Source organism: Anabrus simplex, chromosome 3 (assembly GCF_040414725.1).
Source record: "Anabrus simplex isolate iqAnaSimp1 chromosome 3, ASM4041472v1, whole genome shotgun sequence".
Taxonomy (NCBI): Eukaryota; Metazoa; Arthropoda; class Insecta; order Orthoptera; family Tettigoniidae; genus Anabrus; species Anabrus simplex.
This window is the reverse complement of record NC_090267.1, coordinates 427725501-427749627: the sequence shown is the minus strand read 5'-3', so window position 1 is coordinate 427749627 and position 24127 is coordinate 427725501. Positions and strand designations below refer to the sequence as shown.

Below are 24127 nucleotides of genomic sequence, written 5' to 3'. Positions count from 1 at the left end.
TGTAATAGATAAGAAAAATGTTCCACCGATCAATACATTTATTGTGGATGAATTATTACACTAGTACCGGTTTTGACCTATCTTGGCCATCATCAGCTAGCACACAAATTTACAGTCATGGGATAAATTACAAAGAAGTTACTTAAGAGCATCCGGATGTCTGATAAAAAAATGGAAGTAAAATATATTGCAGTATGTTGCGTTAAAATAGCTCTGATTAAAAGTAGTGATGGTTAGAATAAACTAAAACCTATTGATTGAGCATGGACATGAGTACATAAACACATTAAAATATATATGCCAAATCATAAGACACTAAAAATATATAGCACATTAAACACATTAAAACATGGTATATTTTAAAAACGTCTATTAAAATTTGAGTTCATGTTGCGTTGCATTCATTCTTAAATCCTCTTGTAGTTCTTGTGTTGATTAAGTTGAATATCGAGAATGTTCTATGGTTGATATACTTTGTATTGGTATGTTATAAGAACTCTTGTCAGTAAAATTTGAAAATTAAGTTGATGTAGCAAGATAGGTTTTAATATCAGAGTAGTTGGTGGTGACACTTCTCTCATCTGTGCACGTTATATGGTTGTTATCTGTAAAGAAAAGCTAATATGAGTATAGCGTATGTATGAAGGAATGCCTGGATGTATGTGTGAAATGAAAAAAGTACTTACTGTTGTTGCTGTGAGGGTTGTGTACCGATATGTTTGGATATTTGTTGTGCTCTGCTGCGAGTACGTCTGGGGCTCATGTGAGCTGTGTGGATGGATGTTGGTGGAGGGGATGGAGGAGTGGCTATTGTGAAGGTAGGGGCGGGGTTAGGTTTGTGATTCGTCGGTTTGTTATGACGTGTGTTTACTTATAAATAATAATAAATAATAATAATAGCTGTGAGCTTGCATTCCGGATGTAGTGGGCTTAAACACCACTGTTGGCAGCTCTGAAGATAGTTTTCCGTGCTTTCCCAATTTCACACCAGGCAGATGTCAGGGCTGTACCTGAATTAAGGCTATGGCTAGTTCCTCCCCACTCCCCACTTTTCAATCCCATTGTTGCCATAAAACCTACTGTATCTGTGTTGGTGCGATGTAAAGCAACTTGTACTTTTTTGCAATACAGTAAAACCCGCCTTGACAGACACCTCGCGCCGGCGGACATCCCTCGTTGGCGGACGATTTTCTAGGTCCGTAATTAAATACCATGTTGGGTATGAGTAATTTACCCCTCTCATACTGGCGCCCCTTTTTACAGACGCAGACACACCATAGCCACGAGAAATTCCAATTGAACCTCTCCTAACGAACACTTTCCTTTTAAAAAAATACTGTATTTGTGTCCTGTACAGTATGTATTCGTTTACTTTATGCACAGACGGTACTTCCAAGAATCGCAGACACCGTAACTTTTGGTCCAAGCTGTAAGCATTCTTTGAAGGCAACACTAAGCTACGCTATCACTTCCGGAAGTTGTGTGATCTGACATGCTCAACAGCGCTGGAATTCGTACCTTCACTGTCAGGTTACATCAGTTTTACGTTAGTAAGTTGGCAAACATGGCTCCGAGGAAGTTTTTAACTCTAAAAGGAAAGGTAGTCAAATAGACTATCATAAATGTGAGAAGTGTGGTGTGCATAAACTATCCGAAGTGTTCAAGATTGGAAAGACAGAGGCAGCTAAAATTGTGAAAAGCAAGAGGAACTAGTGAAAGAATGCCATTTAAATGGCAACGAACAGTACATTAAACTTTTTCAAAGTGCTAGTGGAGCTCTAATTGAAAAGGCAACGCTATAGTGGTTCACTAAAATAAGAAGTCAGAATGTCCCTGTGCCGGGACCAATGATATTAGCTAAAGCGTTAGAATTCCCAGCAGAATTAGGTATTGTAGATTTCAAAGCCTTGAATGGCTGGCTAGAAAGATTCAGAAAGCGACACGTTATCAACTTCAGAGTGATTTGCGGAGAATCGTCCAGTGTTAATATGGATATTGTTGAAAACTGGCGAGAAAAAGTACCTTCAATCGTAGACCGGTATGCTCTGGAAAATATTTTGAATGCCGATGAAACTGGATTATTTTTCCGTGCTTTACCCGACAAAACTTTGTGTTTCAAAGGAAGTCGTCGTATTGGTGCGAAAGAACGTCTTACAGTCTTATGTGCAAGTATGAGTGGAGAATGGGAGAAGCCCCTTGTGATAGGAAAAGCTGCAAAACCAAGGTGTTTTTAAGAACATGGAGAAGTTGGCATTGAATGAAAAGCGAATAGGAAAGCATGGATGACCAGAGAAATAATGATAGACTGGCTAGGACAATTGGACAGAAAAATGATACGCTAGGAGCGAAAAGTGTTATTATTTCTCGATAATGCAGCATCGCATCCGGATACAATTAAGTTGCAAAATGTAACAACAGTTTCTCAGCCGCTTGACCGAGGGGTGATGCAGAACTTCAAGGTTATGTACAGACAGTTAGTGATGAAGCATATAGTATCAGAACTTAATGGGAATGAAGTAACCCTTCAAACACTGACAAAGGGACTGAATGTTCTCCAAGCAATTTCGTGGACAACCAGTGCATGGAAAAATGTTACGGCCTCAACAATTCGTAACTGCTTTCTGAAAGCTGGGTTTCCCGCTAGTGGTGGACATTAAAAGGAAAATATTAAAACTTATTTTACCATCTATTCAATACCTAACAAGCAATGCAAAACTAGAATCTCATCCTTATTTTATTTTATTGCCTAATTTTTATGACATGGAACATGTTTTGTTCATTTTCTGAACATCTTCAGCTATAATGTCTTTGCAAGGTTGATTGGTAACATTGATCTAGAATTTGTATACCGTATACACTGAGCGGCACAAAAAACGCAACATCCAATAAATGATGTGTAATTATGTATTTAATCGAAGTGAAGCACTTCAACCACTGTTTTAAGATGGGGTATGCTATTGGCGTTGCTTTGTGAGTAAACAATGAATTGTTGATTGTTTCTTGCACTAGCCTCAATTGTTTTTCCCACGCAACCTGGAAAACATGTCGGTGGATCTGAGCCAATAATGTTTTCCCGCTCTTGTAACGCTTATTGTTGTACCTTTAATTGTTCCCCTTTCAGTCGTGTGTTTGTAGGATCTTTCTGCGATTCTCTTAATCAGCTTTCTGGAGTAAACATGCCGTTAAGCCCTGAACAAGCTGCAAAAGCTGTTGCTTTGGTGGAAGATGGTCGCCGCTTGCATTACGTTGCAGAAGTGTTGAGTACTACACCTACAATTTGCAGAACTGTACGAACGTACATGGAAACTGGAGGCTTTGCAAGGAGACCAGGATCAGGCCCGAGGAAAAGCAACATCGGAGAAAGATGACTGCTTCTTACAACTTCAAGTTCTCCGCAACCATCACACCACCGCTATTGAAGCACGAAATCGACTTCACCAAGTTCGTGGAGTCAATGTTAGTGAGAGAACCGTTCGAAGAAGACTGGAAGAAGCCAATCTTCAGTCCAGAAGACCTTCTACAGGACCGGAACTCACCAGAGAGCATCGCACAGCTCGACTGCGTTTTGGAAGGGAACATCTTGGCTGGGCAGTACAACAATGGTATCAAGTGTTGTTCACCGACAAGTCACGATTTGGCCTCCAATCACCTGACGGAAGAGAGAGGGTCTGGAGAAGGCCATGGGAAAGGTATTCCCCTTGCACATTCTCATCCAGGATGCCTTTTCACGGTGGTTCTTTGATGGTGTGGGCAGGAATCAATACAGCTGCAAGGACAGATTTAGTCTTTGTGGAGCATGGGAGCCTTACCGCACATCGGTATGTGGTTTTACACTAATGCAAGACAATGCACGCCCACAGGTTGCAAGAATTGTGCAACAGTTCTTGGATAAAACAGAGATTCATGCTATGGTTTGGCCTGCTCGAAGCCCCGTTTTGAATCCCATTGAGCATGTTTGGGACCAGCTGGGGAGAAGAGTCCGTCAGCGCTATCCAGAGACCCTACAGGACGTACGGAACGCCCTCCTGGAAGAATGGGAGATGATTCCTCAACAGAACATTACCGCATTAATCAAGAGCATGCCTGAAAGGTTGAATGCCGTCATTGCTGCAAGAGGTGGTAATACACGCTTTTGAAGATGCGAACAGAGGTCCCCAAGATAGTCTCCGACGTCTGTGAAGTGTGTAACATTAAAACAGAGTGCATTACCTTTATGAGCTTACTCAAAATTTCCCTGAAATGTGCATCTCTCGCTTAATTTGTTCAATTTGTTTATAATCATCTTTTCTTTTCATTGTTAGACCGTTAGATGGGACCGTACCATAATATTCCATCATAAGATGGTGGGTTAGTGTCATAACAGTGTCATAAATTTAGAATAAATTTCAGTTTTTGAAAGAAATTGAAGTGTTGCGTTTTTCGTGCCGCACAGTGTATGATTTGTTGTTAACAAACCTATTAATGACAATCTTTAAAAAACCTTATTAAATATAATTCTTTGTATATTACATTGTATAATTAAGATATATGACAATTTGTTGAGCTTGAAATTAAAATTTATTCTAATATTCAAAAATGCGCTGTCTGTTAGTTGGTCTAGGTATAACTACATTTCACAATCTATTAACACTGCTAATTGTCTTAAAATTTTTGTTGATTGAACATAAAAACATTTTGTTAAAATCTGGCAGAAACATTTCCACATGTTGCACCATTTAGAAGTGAAACTATGATACACTCTCAAAACAAATGAGATTAGGAATTTTATAACTAGATACCTAGATCGTGTAAATGCTCCTAAACGTAATAATTATTCTGCTATGAGTAATCATATGCAAGAAAAGGGACACCATTTTACTACTATAGAAATTTAAAAATAATCATGTTTTATTTTATGGAATACTTCCTCTCATGCAGAGCCTGCCTTGCGACAAAGTATACTTTAAATAAGAATTAAGTAAAAACTTTTCCACCTGATCGATACTTTTATTATTTAACCTTAGGCTAAATTATGTCATTAAAAACTGCAGTACATGTTTCAATTGCTTGGCAATCATCATCAGCTGCTTATCTTATAGCTTAGGCGAAAGAACATGAAACATCTGATAATTTTTTTGGTAAAGGACACTTAACGGTGAGGGAGGGTAGGGATTGAGGGGGATGTCAAAATTAGATATACAAATTAAGAAGCTATTTCTAAACTAAATCTTTCTAAAATTCCTTCTATGGCGCTACACTAGTTCTTCATTAGGTTCAGCTGTGTTTCACTGTATATCTAATTTTAACATCCCCCTCCCCCCCCCCCACCCAGCCTCCCTCACCATTAAGTGTCCTTTACCAACAAAAAAAATAATTATCAGATGTTTTATGTTCTTTCGCCTAAGCTATAAGATAAGCAACTGATGATGATTGCCAAGCAATTGAAACATGTACTGCAGTTTTTAATGACATAATTTAGCCTAAGGTTAAATAATAAAAGTATCGATCAGGTGGAAAAGTTTTTACTTAATTCTTATTTGATTGCAATATCGATACGGAATGAAGTGGATAGTATGTAATAAAGTATACTTTTACATTTAGTTTTGGAAGAGAAATAGATATACTGTACTTGAGAAATGTTGAAGGTAACCTAATTGTAACAGTGATTTCTTAGAATTAACAGCGAGCCCCTTAAGGCTATGAAGGCAATCTCCCGTAACGTAACTGGCAGAGACATCTGTTTCCAGAAATTAACGGCAAAAGCGGGAATTGTTCCCCTTGCTCCAATCATTAGACCTACTATGTCAATTTCCTCTATCTGGTATTTCTCCCTGTAGAAAGGAATTTTTGGTAAGTAAATATTCCTTTTCTCTAGGTTAACATCTGAGGGCTGCGACTTATGGCTTTCAAAGCGAATTGTGGGATCGATGTAACCTCTCTTCTTATTCTTGAAAGCAATGATGTCAATCCTTCTGTGACTTCCGTTGTCTGCTAAACCATGAACCTCTACAAATAACTGGAAACCATGGTCTTTTAGCGTTGCCGCAATTAATGAGCGGATTTTATGATGACGCGTATTCCTTAAAAGTTCACCACGAGGACAAGATCCCAGAACATGTGCAAGAGTTTCAATCTCCTTGAGGCAGCGCCTACAAAGGGAATCGTTCTGAGATCTTCCTGGTACTGATCTAACTGCTGAAATGTTTGCTGTCATCTTAATTGCTTCACGCCTTTCACTACATGATAAGCCTTAATGGTCTCGAATCTAGGAGTTGGCAGGAGTATATTCATTGTACAAACATACACCTCTTCCTTTCTGCTGCAAGTTACTCCACTCACTGAATGTCCTTTCTCTCAGTACTCTTCTCACTTTCCTGGCATCTGTTATTTCTAGGCGTGGATGTAGCAAATTGTCAGATGGAAGGACATTGAGGGATTGTAGTGAGAGAGTTATTTCTTCTTTCAGATTTCTTGTAGCACGGATATATTCGTCACCTGAGCTTAATAGTACCTTAGAGATGTTAATGTGCTGAAGATGAGCTTCCCAAGTGGCACAGAAGAGTCCCAACCCCTTATATTTTTTCTCAATGTACACCATTCCATTAGGAATGTGTGCAGGTATTTGAAGAATTTCCTTAAGAGCACTTCGAATTAGTATGTCTGTATCAGCAAGGAACTTTTTTGGAATCTTCTCTGGCTTGATAGTTTGGAATGGGTATATGAGAGATTGGTATATAACAGTGTTTATTACTTTAAATTTCTGGTCAGCCTGTAATAGTGGAGAAGAAACCAATTTCTCCATTTTTATTCTGTAATTTTTTAAGCTCCTGTGTAGGTTGAAAAATTATTTCATTTGAATAACTCCCAGATAGCGGATTGTTTCCCCACATCGCAAACTCGATATATCATAGCTCTTAAATTCAGCTGGGTCTTCAATTAACTTTCCGCGTTTGATGCAGATTGCAATAGATTTCGTTGGGTTGATATAAAGCCCTATTTCATGAAATCTCCTTGTGACTATTTTCGAGAGCTCAGGTGCTGCTGTTCGACTATTTCTTATGACAGCCAAGTCATCAGCGAAACCCATGATTGTTAAAGGTGGAAGATGTGGTACTAAAGAAAATCCATAGTGGATTGTGAGAGAGTCCTCAGTTAGTTTGTTTAAAATATGATCTGTCGCTAGATTGTAGAGACGGGGAGAAAGAGGTGAGGCCTGCATAACGCCCCTTCTTAGGCATAAGGTGGCTGTCTTTCCAGTTACAGTTTCTATTTTTATAGTGTTTACTGTCTGGAGATTAATTATTAGTTCCTGTAATTTCTCAGGTATTCTTAATGTCCTCAAGGTCTCATGCAAATGAAGGTGCCCAATGTTGTCAAACGCCTTTCTGACATCTAGAAAAATCACTGTTAGATCAGTTTTGTTCTGTTTCCCGGAATTTAAAACCGAATCGAGTGTAGAAGTATTGATATGTGTACCGGCTGAAGATATAAATCCCCGTTGTTGTGGATTAAAAGCAATTTCTCCATTTATCAAGAGCTCGCTCAATTACTCTCCTAACAACGGAAAATTTTGTGATTGGTCTCCAGTTTGCAATGTCATCAGGGGCACCTCCCTTGTGTATAAGAACGGTTCTTGCCTTTCTAAAACATAGTGGTACCTGTCCTGTTTGAAGCATATGAGTGCGTATTGTGGCAATTGTCTCGGAAGCGATGTCACTTTTAATAGCTCTAACGATGACATAATCAGGTCCAGGTGAAGTGACCACCGCAGTTCTATTTGTTGCAAGCTGTATCATTAAACATGTCACTGTAAACCGTTTGTGTAGCTTCACTCACTTTTGGGGGATAATTTTCTCTCACTGAATCATTTCCATGTCCTAATATTTCATGGAAATAGCCATATACATGTTGAGAAATCAGACATCGTTCATTGTTTTCATGAAGGACAGTTCTAACTGCTTTCCTACGTTGATTGTGCAACTGAAATTGAGTTAACTGATATGAATACTTACTTTGTCTTTTTTCTCTATCCCTATTAGCGGACCTTTGCGGATTTGAACGTTGTTTATATCCTTTTTCCGTATTAACATACAATTTCTTTTTACGCGCCTCGTAAAATTTGCTTGCTGGGTGTTGAAGCCCAGGCAAAAAATCAATTGCAGTGGTCAGAAACTTTAGAAAGTCTTCCACAAATAAGAAAAATTCAGAATAATTGATGTCGCCTTGTAGCCTTTCCCTCCATATCATCATCATTTGCTCTTGGTATTACGAGTTGTGTGTGTTTTGTTGTTTTATGTTTTTTCTAGATTCATGCCCTTGTTCTGCAGATGTTCCTAAATTTATTTCAGTACTTACTTGGTGGTTCGATTCCCCAGCTATCTGTCTATTCACTAGCCGTGTTCGGTGCTCATTCGGATGTGCTTTTGAGATATGAATAATGACCCCCCGAGTGGACTTAAACAGTTGCCCACAATGGTTACACACAGGCTGAGAGGAATTACTTTTGTCTTTAGCTGAAACATTACTTCTGTTTGAATCGTCCATCTCAATGCATGATGTGTCAGCAGAGGTATACAAACTTCGGTTAACCTTACTTACCTGATCACCAACTGATCATTCAAGTGCTATGGTAACTAAGCACTATAAGTAAATAAACAAATATGGCTTCCCAGACTGAAGATGTATACACATTCAATTTCAAAAGATTATATCAAAAAATGTACTGACAAAAACACAGATAACATAGTATCGTATAAAAAGGAAAATTGATGAATGAACTGGAGAACATTATACAATAAAACCTCGTTAATTCGAAGTCGTTGGGACGCAGAAATCGGACTTCGAATTACTTGATTTCGAATTAACCGCCAACACGTACTTCAGAAATGCCCACCCTTGTGGCATCACAATATATTCTAAGACCCGTTACTGCATGCAATTAACCCTAATTCACATTTAAACCTCTTAAATGCCATGGAGAAAAACTATTTCCAAAATGTATCCAACAAGGTGCATTTACAGTATTCAAATAATGCACTTGGATAACTCACCGGCAAACATAACCTCACGCAATGAAATCGAAAGAAAGAAAGAAAGAAAGAAAACATGGTTCAAAGGCGAGAAGAAATCTATACTGGCTCCCCTGTGCAAGTGCTCCATTCATTGGATCACTGTACTGTTTGCATTTTAGATGCCTTGTGCTTGCATGGAATGTACCCGATGCCCTTAAAACATTGCGGCTTATCGAACTTTCGCTTCCGTCCACATTACAACAATAGTACAGTGACTATACTTGCGCGATTTCCCGCCATGGCACTTCTAAGACCCATTAATACATGCAATCACCTTGATTCTCAGTTTAAACGTTTCATATTCCATGGAAGTCACTACTGTATTTCAGAAATGTATCCAACACGGTCCATTTACATTATTCAAATAATGCACTTGTATAAAGCAATGGCAAACATCACCTCACGCAACGAGAGGAAGAAAAACACAATTCCAAGACGAGGAAAAATTATGCTGGCTCCCGTGTGCAAATGCTTCTCTTTTTTTTTTTCAGCTACTGTACTGTCTGCATTTCTAGATGGAAAGTGCCCGACGCCCTTAAAACATCATGGCTTTTCGAACTTTCCTATGACGGGAAGGAAGTCTCTCGCTTCCGTGTGCACTGCATAGCAACACACTTTATTTCCCAGCTGGCAATTTTCTCCTTAGTCCGTTTGGCCTCACATTTAAAAAAATAAAACAAACAATGCAGTTTCATCAGCATTGATAATATTGTTTGGTGCGTACGAATTGATTATAGGCTATAAGCCACGCTTTTTTGCCTACTGTCGGCATCGCCAGTGTTCACGGATTCTACATCTCCGCACACTGCCTGCTAGGCCTACGTGATATTGTGGCGTTCCTTAAAACGCCGAATACAAAATAATTACGATTCCGCTTCAACATAGCAGATATGAAGGACACTGTAGACGCGCCGAAGTAGGTGAATGTGCGCAAAGTTACCCTGCACGTCCTGGAAGACGCGTTCTTTCATGACACGGAGAAATTTTTAATTGAATTACTCTGTAAAATACTTTTTTTTTTTCCCCCAAAATGTAAAGGCAGTTTCAAATTAAAAGTCTGAATTTTGGTAACGGGACCAACATTGTTCTTCCATTTACAAATTCTAAAATTAAACGATTTGAATAACATGCAAAACTTTACCTCATATTTCCGGGAACAGGAGCTGCTTCGAATTGGCGAGATTTCGAATTAACCGATTTCGAATGATCGAGGTTCTACTGTATATCCACTTAGACAAACACTTCAGCAGAGATAAAAATTTGAAATGACGAAATAGAACATTTTTATTCCGGAAAAGATGAAGAGCAATCCACAAAACAAACACCCCCTCCTACACTACCTCTGAACATTCCGCACCACGAACAACGCCATTCATTATGACTTTAAGGTTAAGTCAATATTCCACCTTTCTTCTTCTTCTTTTATGACCACATAGGATCACTTTAGTCAGTCCGTCGTTCAGGTCTCTTTGAAGGGATTGTTCGGGCTTTGCGGTCCTCCCAGTACTTCTTCAGACGCTCTGATCTTCGTGCCCTTTCCTCGGTTGAAAATGTGCGTGTTGTTGGTTTGTTTTGTGTAAGGGTAAAGCGGAGGTTTGTATTCTTGAGTTTTGTATTCAATTTTATCTTATTTGTGGTGTCTTCTGTTGTAAGGCCTATTTCCTTCAGATCCTCTCTTACTTCTCTGATCCATTTACATCCTGTTGTGGTATGTTTTGAGACGAGATTGTGTTGTACTAGTTGTTTCAGAAGTCTCGAATCCTGCATCCTCATGATGTGTCCAAAGAATCCCAGTCTCCTCTTACGCATACCGGTAGTATCTGTAATGGGTTCTAGCTCTTTGTACACGGTTTTGTTAGGTATTAACTGCCACTGTCCATCTTTCTGGTATTTTTTGTTGATCCAGGTTCTTCCAATCCTCCTTTCAATTTTCTGAAGTCTGTCAGTCTTTGATTGTTTATTCAGGTAAAAGAGTGTTTCTGCTGCATATTTAGCTTCCGGTTTTATAACTGTGTTGTAGTGTTTTATTTTTGTATTTATTGATAGACATTTCTTTTTGTAGATATCCCATGTTAATTTTTGTGCTTTAGCTAATCTATTTGTTCTTACTTGGATTGAGATTTTTTCATTTAAGTTATGTGTTATTACTTCTCCAAGATATTTAAACTGAGTTACTATTTTGATTTTATTACCATTTATGGTGACTTCTTTTAGCTGTGTTGGTTTTTGGGGCATAATTTCTGTTTTTTCAAATGATATTTTGAGGCCAATTTTATTTGCAATGTTTTGAAGTTCTGATATCTGGGTTTTTGCTTCTTTTATGTCCACTGCTAGTAATGCTAAATCGTCAGCAAAACCCAGGCAATTTGTTTTGATTTTTCGGCCAATCTTTATTTTGGGGGGACATTTTCTAAACCATTCCCTCATTACCATTTCTAGAGCACAGTTAAATAATAGTGGTGAGAGCCCATCTCCCTGCCGTAGTCCAGTTTTAATTTCAAATGTCTTTGATATTTCACCCCTAAACTTCACTTTTGATTTGGTATTGGTGAGAGTCAATTTTATCATGTTTATTAATTTGGGGTGTAGTCCAAGGTGTCTTAAAATTTGAAATCTACAAATGTTATCACCATATCTCTGTTTCTTCTCCTGTTATAGTCCATTATCAACTTAAGACTCATGATCTGATCAGGACAGCTCCTCCAGGGTCTGAAACCACCTTGATATTCTCCTAGTTCTTTCTCAAGTTGTAAACTTATCCTATTAAGGATGATTATTGAAAATATTTTGTATGTTATGTCTAGGAGCGAGATTCCCCTGTAGTTATTAGGGTCGGTTTTGTCCCCCTTTTTGTGCAGTGGATGAATGAGGGCTGTTGTCCAGTGTTCTGGTAGTTTTTCTTTAATCCAGATAGAGACAAGTTGTTGATGGAGGGCAACTTTTGCTGATGTTCCTGCATATTTCCAGATTTCTGCAAAGGTCTGATCTTCTCCTGGTGCTTTGTAGTTTTTTAATTTATTCAGAGCTTGGTAGACTTCCTTTATTGTGGGGGGATTGATGTTCTCTGGTGATGTTTTTATCGGGGTGTTGGTGTCCAAATGAAGGAGTTCTGTAGGTTCCTCACAATTTAAAAACTTTTTGAAATGTTTAGCCAGAATTTCTGCATTGTCTTTATTGTTATGGGCCAGCTTACCATCTTCATCCTTCATCAGTAGAGTCGGGGGTTCATATTTTTGGAGCTGCTTTCTGAAGGTTTTGTAGTAGTCCCTTGATTGAGTTTTACTGAACTGTTCTTCAGTTAACTGCAGGGTGTCCTTATGATGTTGTCTTTTTATTCTTCTTAAGACTTGGGTAGTTTCTTTTCTCTGTTTTACTAGCTTTTGATAGGATATTTCTGTCTTTTGGGACTGATTTAATAGCCATGCTTGATGTCTTTTCTCTACTGTTTCATCACATTCACTGTTCCACCATTGGTGTATTTTACGTGGTTTAATTGGAGCCAGGTCTTCTGCAATTTGTTTAAGGTTGTGTACTAAGTCTTCAAGTTTATCTGTGATTTTTATTTTTTCAGTTGCTTTCTGGTAACTTTTGTTGTTGATTAGCTCGGTAGGATCTATTTTTCTTTTAGTTTCAAGGGCTTGCTTTTGTTGTCTCCTCTGGGGAGTGAGTTTAATTTTAGTTTTAACTACGTAGTGATCTGAACCTGTGTCTATTCCTCGGAGGACTTTAACGTTATAGATCTCTTTGTGGTGGTATTTGTCCATGCAGACGTGATCCAGTTGCCATTCTCCTTTAGTGTAGTCAGGGTGTTTCCATGTTTTGAGTTTTTGAGGTTTCCTCTTAAAACATGTAGATTTTGAGATTAAATTATGGTTTCTGCACAGGTCAACTAGTCTCTCTCCATTTTTATTTGTTTTCTTGTGTGCTGGCCATTTTCCGATGATGTCACGGTATTTTCTTTCTCTGCCTAGTTGAGCGTTGAAGTCGCCTATTAATAATTTTATATGGTGTTTGGGGATGTTATCTATGGTCTGGTCCAAGAGGTCCCAAAATTCTCCTGTTTCCTCCTGGTCTTTTGAGGAGTTGTTTTTATCATTAGTGGGAGCATGGGCATTTATTATAGTATAGATTTTATTAGATGCCTTTAAGGTGAGCGTTGAGAGTCGTGGAGACTGTGATCTGAATTCTTGAACTGAGTTTATTATTTTAAGGCTGACCAAAAATCCTGTTCCAAATTGTGGGACATTCTTCATCACTCTCTTCCCGGGTATACCTTTATAAAGTCTGTACTCTTGAGATTCCAAGCATCCTGGTCAGTGTTTCTAATTTCCTGTAATCCCATGATAAGAATTTTGTGTTGGTCCATTATGTCGGTGATCACTTTTCGTTTACCGGTTTGCATGAGTGAGTTTATGTTGTGTGTAGAGAAGTATGTTATCTGCTTTGGTTTGATTCTTGATTTTGTCTCATTCGCGTATGTAGTACTGGGGTATTTCCGTGCCTCCTACTTCGGTGGCTTTCAGGTGGCAGCCTACCGTATCCGAATGCTGCCTTCTCTGAACTCTTGGTTCAGCCGGTGGAGTATTCCTTAAAAGACCTTCCATGGTTGACTGTCAAGGTGTCACCTGTGTGGGACTAGGTCCCAAATTACAACTCTAGATGTATTCCAGTGAGGTGATAATGAGGCCGCTCCTCTGGAGTACAGACGCCTTGTGCAACCGCCCCTAACCTGGAGAACAGACGCTGCATAATGGATTCCAGTGGCATTTCCTCCACTGTGGGGACCATCACCCCACCCAAAGGGGCTCATTCGCCCGAAGCCGTTGGCCCCCTTAGGGAGTCAGGTTATTTCCCACCGCCCAGCATTCGGCGTTGGCAGTTTTACAGCTGGGTGCCAGACCAGCAAACCCTTCTCCTTTCTCATTCCGGACTTGGGACCGGACAATGGCGTTATTCCACCTTTACAATACCATAATTTATTGTTTATTTATTTAAACAACATTATTAAATAATACGGGACATCATCAGCCGTAAAATATTCAAGAAAAAGCTTTTTAAAAAATGTCCCGTATTATTTAATAATGTTGTTGAAATAAATAAACAATAAATTATGGTATTGTAAAGGTGGAATATTGACTTAACCTTAAAATATACGTACGACAATACGGACTTTACGATGAAATTTATTTTATGTAATTCATTATGACGCCGCCCACTGCTACTTCCCCTCCCAACGTCCTGCGATGACGTAGCCACATATACAACACGAGGAGAGCTAGTAGAACGACAGGCAGTCGTCACACAGCTGAGAGCACAAGCAGAAACGTAGGTAGGAGTAGAAGGGGTAAGTGTTGATCCTGCAACGTTAGGTTCCAATATTACATCATTTAGCATATTCTTACATAAATTTCCGTTACAGATATGTCAACAAGCTCACTTACATAGCTTGGGAGAGACCACTACTTACCTATCAACAAAGTTTTAGTGTCTTCATTTGACCTAGGCCCTGCTTACGCACACAAGATTGTCAAGCACTGGATAAGACATCAATATGTGATTTCAACAAGTTCTACTATTTAAAAAACTTAAACTTGAAATATGATAACCTATGACAACGGCGCATTTGGTGGACGTTTTTGAGAGTGTATCATAGTTTCAGTTCTAAACGGTACAACATGTGAAAAAGTTTCTGCCAGATTTTACAAAATGTTTTTATGTTCAGTCAACAAAAGTTTTAAGTCAATTAGCAGTGTCAATACATTGTGAAATGTAGTTATACCTAGACCCACTAATAGACATCGCCTTTTTGAATATTAGAATAAGTTTTCATTTCAGGCTCCACAAATTGTCATATCATATATTTTAATTATATGATGTAATATATAAAGAATTATATTTAATAAGGTTTTTTAAAGATTGTTATGAATAAGTTTGTTAATGACAAATCATATATACAAATTCTAGATCAATGTTACCAGTCAACCTTGTAAAGACATTATGGCTGAAGATGTTCAGAAAATGAACGAAACATGTTCCATGTTATAATAATTAGGCAATAAAATAAGGATAAGATCCTAGTTTTGCATTGCTTGTTAAGTATTGAATAGGTGGTAAAATAAGTTTTAATATTTTCCTTTTAATAGATGTTCAATACGGGGAAAAATGAGAATAGTCTCCTGCAAAGTGGTGGACATCCCGAAATATAATTGGATACCCTTCCTTACAACACGGAAACAACACAAAAGTTGATTAATGCAGCAGGTTACAGTGTACAATAAATTGAACATGTATATCAAAATTGATTCAGATAATCCCACAGAGTGTGAGAGTGGAGACACGAAAACGATTCTTCAGCCAATCAAAGGGAAGAAGGACAAAAATGAAGATTCTGACAAAAGCGGGAGTGAAGGCCATGCTAATGATGACTTTGAAGAAAATATGGAAATTAATGTGCTGCCTATAACCTCGTACAGTGAGGCTCTCGTCTTTGTTAAGCGACTGAAAGAATTCTATTATAAACAAAACTATGAAAAAGGTATAAAGTTGACCCAGGATCCAATTGCACATAGTGAAAATATCATTGCTAAACCGAAGTGGACAAAACAAATGAACATTAAGGATCTTTTTTCAAGTGCTAATGTTTTACTGTACTGTGCTAGAGACATGTACATATTGTTGTAAAGTTTCAAAAGCTCATCTTAATTTTAACATGGTGAACGGTAATAGTGCAAGTGTGCTCAATAGAGGTTTCCGTAGAAGTGTTTTTGTCTCTTTAATACAGTACATCGCAGCTGCAGCAGCCCATCTATAACTTTCTCTTGTGAGTATAGTGCAGTATATTGTACAATACTGTATACACTATACAATTAAAGGTTCATTTCCGAGAATTGTTAACACATACAGTACATGGGTTATTGTGTTCCAGCTTATGTTTAATGGTACCAGTTTCATAACTTCTCTCTGGCGGTCACCCCTTCATAGCGGACTTTTTTTTTTTTCCCGGTCCTGAAGGTGTCGGTTATAGAGGGGTTTTACTGTATTCCTAAGTATGAAATATGGCATTAAAAGTTAGCAGGAATAAAGTCTATCACTATGTGCAATTAGATCCTGGGTCAAATTTACACCTTTTTCATAGTTTTGTTTATAATAGAATTATTTCAGTCGCTTAACAAAGATGAGAGCCTCACTGTACAAGGTTATAGGCAGCACATTAATCTCCATATTTTCTTCAAAGTCATCATTAGCATCACCTTCACTCCCGCTTTCATCAGAATCTTCATTTTTGTCCTTCTTCCCTTGGATTGACTGAAGGTAGCTATATCTCATCTGATAACACTTTTAAACAAGAAATAGCCAGGCACTGAAGTCAAGTTATCGGGTTTGATCCCGATTAGCTCTAGCCATATTTGAAGGTGCTGGGATACATCAGCCTCGAGTCAATATGTATGCCAGCTTGTGACAGAACTCCGATAGTACAAAGTTCAGGCAACTTGGGGTTTCTGAAAGATGGGAAACCAGTTAGTGGGACATAAAACCAACATATTATTATTCAAACAAAAAGTCAGTAATTGAATACAAACCGCTTTGCAGTATGTATTGCCCCCTTTTTACCGGGCTTGCTCAGCCAGAGAACGAGAATCTCACGGGTGAATCGTTCGTTGTCTGGCTTAGCTTAATTTTGAAGGCAGAGAAAGAGACAAAAGGACTAGTGACAATAATACAAAAATATTAAAACAACAGGTTTTTGACATTTATTATCAACTGGCACTGAAACAATGAATTCAATTAAACAAATCTTGATGGTAAATTATTATTTTGGGTTCTTCTCTGCCAGTTCATTCAATACAGCATTTAATTCCTCCAATAGCCTTGACATCATTAATTCTGCAAATATACAGATGGATATTAGCCTACTTCTGGCTTAACGAAACACACACACACACACACACACACACACACACACACACAAAACCTCCCATGGGAGAACCACCTCTCAATAATGTCGCTATTATTTGCAAGTTGAAAATAATTCAATCTCGAAAAGTTGTCTATATCGTACTAGTTTAAGCGTCTAAAATATCAGATCCATTTATGTTAACATTCATTACCTCAAATGAAGACTTTACTCCTTTAGAGTACTGAATTAAACGTGATCTCCATTAAATTGGAAAAATAAATAAATTCTATCGGAAACATTACTCAAAGAAGTCTCTATCTGACTTAATTTCATCAAATTGTGCTTGTACAATAATTATTACTATGAAACTTTCTCTAATATTCCATTGAACAAAACGTGACGTTAATCTTTAGCATCTGACGTCTTGAGAAAATTTAGCATTGTAAGTTTTACAATGATAGTGAATCTTGTCCACTGAAATAATTCTTTCTTATCCATTACTGTCTGAAACTCTGAACTTATCTCAACTTAGTTTCAAAATAAAATTTACTAAAGGTTCAACTATCAGAGAGTTAGATCAACTCAAACAACGATGCTTATAACCAGGACCCAATGTGACGAACACGTGGCCGGGTCACAACCACAGTAAAAAAAAAAAAAGAAAAGAAAAAAAACACACATATCACCATTCACTGAAATTACTACCACACACACACACACAGCATTCACACTAAGGCACATGAGAATTATTTACATTATTTACAACAAATTCTAGACTTTGAATATTATATTTGACTTTTATCCTAGGCATATGGATTCTCTCGATGTCGGTATCGGGTAAAGAAAAATCCATTCACGTCTCTCAGAAATATGATGAAGTCTGGATGATCACTTGGTCAAAAATGATGAAATTTACAACGTTGGTCATGATAACATTGGTGGTTAATATCTGAAAAAATTTGTCGTCTACAGAAACGCACATAGTACAGGTCAAATATTAGCATTCGCTTTCATGCTTCATGAGTCATGACTTTATTATTACCCGACTTCACATCTATCAATTAACACGTACTCCATATGAAGAAATTACATCTAATCACATGTATTCCTCTAATAAAATTCACAAGTCAATAAAATACAGTAAATGACGCGTAAACTAGAGTTCAACAATATGCCAGATGACACTAACACGCCTTAAATCCCACAAGAAAAAATTTTCATAAAGAAATCTGGCATAACAAATCATGCCATAAATCTGTCCCAATTAAATAAGCATATACAGTTGAACCTGACTTATGCGTATATCAAGGGGAAGAGAATAAACTACTTGTAACTCAGAGTTACTTAGAAATCAGACTTACGCAATACATCACATATTTACCGAAAAACCGATGAAATAGACCTACATGTGTAAATCCTTGCAAATAATAAATACATTAAGACAGAAAAAATTATTTTGAACTTGACCCAGCCTTAAAGAAATCAGATAGTTTGGCTTGTTTCACTTTTCTTGCATTCAAAGCATTTTCACTACAATTTTTCGCACTGATGTAACGCCTACACACTTAGATTACACTTAACACTTCAATCAGTTCAGATGTCAAGATTCAAGTCGTTATCTCCATCTCCATTGTCACTATCGCTTGTAGCTGGTCCATCACCGCCGCATTGTTGGCATACATCAGCAATAATCTCTTCATCTGGTAGTTCTCCACATACAGCCAGATTGTCATCGAAATGCACAAAAGTATCAAATTCTACAGCCTCCGGTAGCGTTAGCTCATTGCCAGACAAAACTTCGTCCCCATAATCATCATTAGAGGCAGCCTCTTCTAGTAAGAAACCAGCTTTGCGGAAACAGTTGCTGAGTGTGGAGGATGACACCTGCTTCCAGGCAGCCGAAATAAAGTAGCACATTAATGGAGAGAGGTTCATTTCCTGCATTACTCAGTGTTATTAAATGTTGAACCAGCATTTTTCTACAATGCACTTTGAAATTTGCAGTGATGTCCAAATGAAATGAAATGGCGTACGGCTTTTAGTGCCGGGAGTGTCCGAGGACATGTTCAGCTCGCCAGATGCAGCTCTTTCGATTTGACTCCCGTAGGCGACTTGCGTGTCGTGATGAGGATGAAATGGTGATGGAGACGACACATACAGCCAGCCCCCTTGCCGACGAAATTAACCAATTATGATTAAAATTCCCGACCCTGGCGGGAATCGACCCCTGTAACCAAAGGCGAGCACGCTAACCATTTAGCCATGGAGCCGGACAATGATGCCCAAATCAAGTTGTAGAACAGTGGTACGGTTGGGAGGGAAAATTCCATTCGGACATTCTCCAGAACGATTTGAGTTGGATGTGCTGCAGAACGATCCATAAGAAGAAGGATCTTCTTCAGTTTCTTTTTCATTGTAATGTCCAGTGTTTTCAACCACTGTTCCATTGGATTCATATTCCTTAGGTTTTGTTTTCGCACCCTTAAAACACCTCAGATTCTTCAATTTTCCTATCACAAGCGGAGGAAGTTTGTCAGATCCATCTGCATTGGTGGCGCGAAATACTGTTACACAAATTTTACTTTTCTTCCCTCCATGGCATTAGTCGCCTTTTTCAGTTAATGTTTTATTAGAAGGAGATTGTAGAATAGGCCGTTCTCATCACAATTGTAGATGTTTGGAGGCTGATAATCGTTTACGATACCCGGCAGAACCTCTTCTTTCCAGTGTTGCACGTGACGTCGTCCACAGCTTTTTAAATCACCGCAAATTGTTCTCCCTTTGATTCCGTGACGATTTTTAAATCCTTGCAACTATCCTGATGAAGCCTTGAATGCAGCAGTGATAATCATTTTAGCTAAATCTATCGCCTTTGCCTTCAGCATGTCTCCACTAATTGGTAGAGCTGCAGCCCGCTTTTGCTGGAACTATGTGAAAAGTACTTTCTCCAAATCTACGTACCTTCCATCTTGCTGACGGCTGCGCTTTGCTGATTTTGAACCTAGTTTTAAGAACTCGTCCAAAATAGCGTTTCCTTTACTGGTGACCTTTTGTTTTGTGTGGATTAGTGTCCACGTCTCGTATAACTTTTCCTTTTTCTGTTCTCCATGGCTAATCAAAAGCAACTGAATGACACATCTACTGTTCAACAGTAAACACCAGATACCGGCATCGTGGACATTTTACTTCTCCGTTTTTTCCACGACAGAAATTCTCATATTCAAACAAATTTACTATATTTTCTTTTGTTTCCGCACCGAAACCACCCACTTTGCTTATAATGTATCTTAATCTTTGGCGGCGTGTCGAAAATGACGGTGTATCAACAACGACGAAGGTAGAGGAGGAGCGAAGGGGACTCGCCTTTGTTAAGCCACCAGTAAGTAAGAGTCAACAATGTCACTCGAAGAAACCCTGTGTTCTGTTTCAGCACCAAAACCCAATCGTTCTACTTCCGCCTACGCCAACAAAGACGAAACTTCGTAAATACAGTAGTTTCTTTTTTTTAAAAGCACATTCTCATTACAATTACGCAAAACTCAGTTATATTTCACTGGCGCTTAATATGTATAACAGCGAATTACGTATAAACGGATTACGTATAAATAAGGTTTAATTAACACGCTTTTAAATTACATTTTGTCGGGACCTCAAGGAAAGTTCGTACAAATACGAATTATGTAGAACAGAGTTACGTATAAAGCAGGTTCAACTGTAGTAGGTTCCTCCTTTTCAGTACATTTACGATGTTATCTGATGTTTACAACATTATTTATTACAAATTACAGGACATGTTTCGGTGTACAATTTTTAACACCATCATCAGCTGCATGAAAAGTGTATAGAAACTTGGCGGTCAAAACAATGAACTCCTTATATACAGGCTATAGAATGTTGCTATAATTAAATTTAATATCTTATTATGCTAGGTTAAACTAATTTGTGTGACAATGAGATTCTTGCACGTCAAAATATAAAATTCTACATTTGGTACATGAATGGTCTTCGGTTCCTTAATGTCTATAATATTATACACTCGTAATATCGGTTTCACTTGCGATCTTAAATTAGAGGATTGAAGTTGAATGCAGTCCGTTTGACATTAAGACATAGAAGAATTATTAAAGCTGAGCCGTCTTCTTATTTTTGTTGAGTAAAAACGTAGTATTTTTGATGCTGTATATGTAGCGGTTGAACTGTGTTATTAATTTACCCTATAGTTGTTAAGCGGGCTACGATTCTCAGTTCAATAGGCACCTGTAATGATGAAACCCTATGTTAAAAGAAAAGCAAGAAAATTGATAGAGAAACTGATTGAATTATTGAAACGCCTGACTCACCTCTAAAGCTGTGTACCTCGCTTGACGCCTGCAGCACAATGAGTGTGTCTGCTTGTGTGCTTGTACTGTGTGATGAAGCGTTCAGGAAGGAGAAGTAGGGGCGGTAAAGGGGGTGTTTCCAGAACATTGGCTGTTTAGGAAGAGGTCCGGGGGGCCTGAGAATCATAGCCCGCTTAACAACTATAGGGCAAATTAATATCACAGTTCAACCGCAACGTATACAGCATCAAAAGTACTACGTTTTTACTCAACAAAAATAAGAAGATGGCTCAGCTTTAATAATTCTTCTATATCTTAATGTCAAACGGACTGCATTCAACTTCAATCCTCTAATTTAAGATTGCATGTGAAACTGATATTACGAGTGTATAATATTATAGACATTAAGGAACCGAAGACCATTCATATACCAAATGTAGAATTTTATATTTTGACCTGCAAGAATCTCATTGTCACACAAATGAGTTTTAACCTAGCATAATAAGATATTAAATTTAATTATGACAACATTCTATTGCCTGTATATAAGGAGTTAAGTATGATAATATGCTGTTCACTGTTTTGACCGCCAAGTTTCTATACACTTTTCATGCTGCTGATGATGGTGTTAAAAATTGTACACCGAAACATGTCCTGTAATTTGTAATAATAATGTTGTAAACATCAGATAACAACATCGTAAATGTATTGAAAAGGAGGGTCCTACTATATGCTTATTTAACTGTGATCTCAGTTCAATACGGATAAAAACATGAAATTCCTTACGCTTAATAAATCTGTCCCACCCGACTTCCGAAAAAGAATATTTTTAGATTAAATTATTAATTATCGATGAGGACAATGACTTTTAAATCACACTAGACTAATAAATGGGACAGTTAGAATAATTGTAGAAGAGACACGCACGTTCTAACTATTCTAATAGAAACCAATAATCACTCTCACACAAATGACAACACTACCATTTCCCATATGAAAGAAGGGTGAAAAATATTCAAGACTACTACAAGGCTAGAAGAAATACTACCACTAATGAATAAGTAAGCATTATTTCTACAAAGATGAACGGATAAACATTAGAAAATGGTACTTAAATGTATGATGAAAATGGATCTCTGCCGGTGATGTGGAACATGTGGTGGGTTATCTGCTTCCGTCGCTATCTCCCCATGTCAGAAGTCGCCTACATTTTACACACCATTATAGCCGTGATGTTCAATGCAGAATTGTGGTAGGTCTCCTCTTCAAGGTGTAGAAACTTCTTGACGCACTTGAGCAAACACATGGCGATCCTTTTCCTTCTTCTAACACAGTAGAGGCTAAAACTGACAAGCAATTTTAGAAGATATTCTGCGCGCACACACACACACACACACACGTTCAGTTTTGAAGATGAATGACACGTAACTTAGCGTGCGAAAATCTGTCAAATTCGTTGACTAAGGCGTTATGGAAGATAGTTAATTTGCACTGCCAAGTAGAAATATTCCAAGTCTAATGATAGGGTGTTTGCGCTGTAAGTTAGAGTACGGCGAAAACAGCAGCAAGTGAAGTTCGTAAGTAAGATCGTAAAAATAAGAGAATAAGAGAGTGTTTCTTCAGAAAACTGGGGTATTTAAGCACTTCCCAATAAGGGCGTCACCACAGTGGTTTGTAATTGACCATCGTCTTGCACCTGATAGTCTATTACACTTCTCAAATGTACTTTCATTTGAATCTTGGACATGCGTAATTTAGATCGGGGCGACCTTGACTTCACTCGGTGTGTCACGTGGGACAGCTGAAAGCTCAATTTAAAAAAATCAATACTCTGCTCCCTCGCTGGCAAGACTGGTTCTGTACAGGCGAGAACGTCTCTATAACACAGGATTGGAAAATATCGCCCGTGCTAATGAAATAATAGCCCTGTACTTGCAGACACAATAAAGTACTTATTATAGGCCAAATTTGAAGGGGACAGTATATACGTGTGTATGTCACCTTTCCTGGGTGGAATCCCCGAATGTCACACTGTGTGAAACATTGCCAGTTTGCTACCTTGACAGGACCAAAAAATGCTGTACTTGAAGCCTGTGAAAGGTAGTTCCTCTTTGCCCGTCTCCAGGAAGAAGAAAGGAAAAAAAAAAAAAAATCACATAGTAAGAGAGAGAGAAGGGGGGGGGGGGCGGGGGAATACAAAATGAGAACATTTGCTAACAGCTTGGCTTAGAAAGAAGGTTGCCAGAAACATTGGAACTGAATGGACTATGAGTATAGGGTATGGCCATATGAGTGGTGGTGGTGGTGGTGGTGATTATTGTTTTAAGAGGAAGTACAACTAAGCAACCATCCTCTATATAACACTAATCAGAAGGAAAAATGGAAGGGATCCGATACTTCGAAAAATGAAGATATCGGCCAAAGGAAGATAAGGGCCACAAAGGGCGTGAAAATGAAAGACTCCCTAGCCCTCGCAAACCTAATACCATCGAGGTCGGAAAAGAACAAGAGTTGACCAAGGGAGGTCGGATAGGATAGATGAAAGTGAGGAGCCTGGCACAAGTAAGTGGAAGAAATGCCAGGACTCAGCTGAGGGCCCCATGGTTGCCAACCCACGCTCAAAAGTTCAGATCCCCTGAGGCCCCTTTTAGTCGCCTCTTACGACAGGCAGGGGATACCGTGGGTGTTATTCTACCGCCCCCACCCACAGGGGTTAATATGGCCATTTGAACAAAATGACTCCTGATAGGACTTCAGTAACATACTTTGATCAGACTGTCCCAGGCAAAAGACCGCAAAGAAGGTGTACACACACCTGCGAGAGTGAGGGATGTGGCAAAAAAAATGCAGAACAGCAACTA

The 24127-nt window shown here is 38.4% G+C and overlaps 1 protein-coding gene across 2 annotated transcripts in view; it reads left to right on the top strand.

Annotated features, from left to right (window-relative positions):
- Window positions 1–24127, top strand: part of Cpsf6 (cleavage and polyadenylation specificity factor subunit 6) — a 383523-nt gene that overhangs the window by 251057 nt on the left and 108339 nt on the right. The gene's annotated exons all lie outside the window — the stretch shown is intronic.